Source organism: Dipodomys spectabilis, unplaced genomic scaffold, assembly GCF_019054845.1.
Source record: "Dipodomys spectabilis isolate Male_0828 unplaced genomic scaffold, ASM1905484v1 ptg000864l, whole genome shotgun sequence".
NCBI lineage: Eukaryota > Metazoa > Chordata > Mammalia > Rodentia > Heteromyidae > Dipodomys > Dipodomys spectabilis.
This window is the reverse complement of record NW_024871541.1, coordinates 17,501-18,054: the sequence shown is the minus strand read 5'-3', so window position 1 is coordinate 18,054 and position 554 is coordinate 17,501.

Below are 554 nucleotides of genomic sequence, written 5' to 3'. Positions count from 1 at the left end.
CGGCGGCCGGCTTGGCCCGCCGGTGTCGGTCTTCCCGGTCGCTGCCGGCGTTCGCTGGTCGGTGGCCTCGGTCTCCCGGATCGAGGTCCGCGCCTCCCTCCCTTCCCGCGCCCGCTCCGCGCCCACCCTCGTGTGTGCTCTCGGGCCGGTCGGGCCTGCCCGGTCGTTCTGGTGTGCGGCGACCCGGGATCCGCCTCGCCGCCCTCGCTCCCCCTCGTTGGCTCCCCGTCTCCTCCTCGCCGCCGCCCGCTGGCCGGGAGGGAGGGGTGGGGCTCTGCCCTCTCCTCGCTCACGCTCGTTGACGTCTGGTCCCCGTGGAGAGACAGACGGATGCCCTGGTTTGCCCGTGTTCCCTCTCCGCTCCTTCCGCCCCCCCCCGGCGGGAAGGAGGCGGTGGGGGGGTCGTGGGGTCGGGTTCGCGGTGCGTGGGCGCCGTGCGGTCGTGCCGCCCGGGCGCGCCGTTCTGTCGGCCCGCGACGACGGGCGTCGGGGGAGGTGAGGAGGCGAGCCCCCCCGTTGTGGCTCGCCGGTGTCACTCTCTCCCCTCGCTCGCC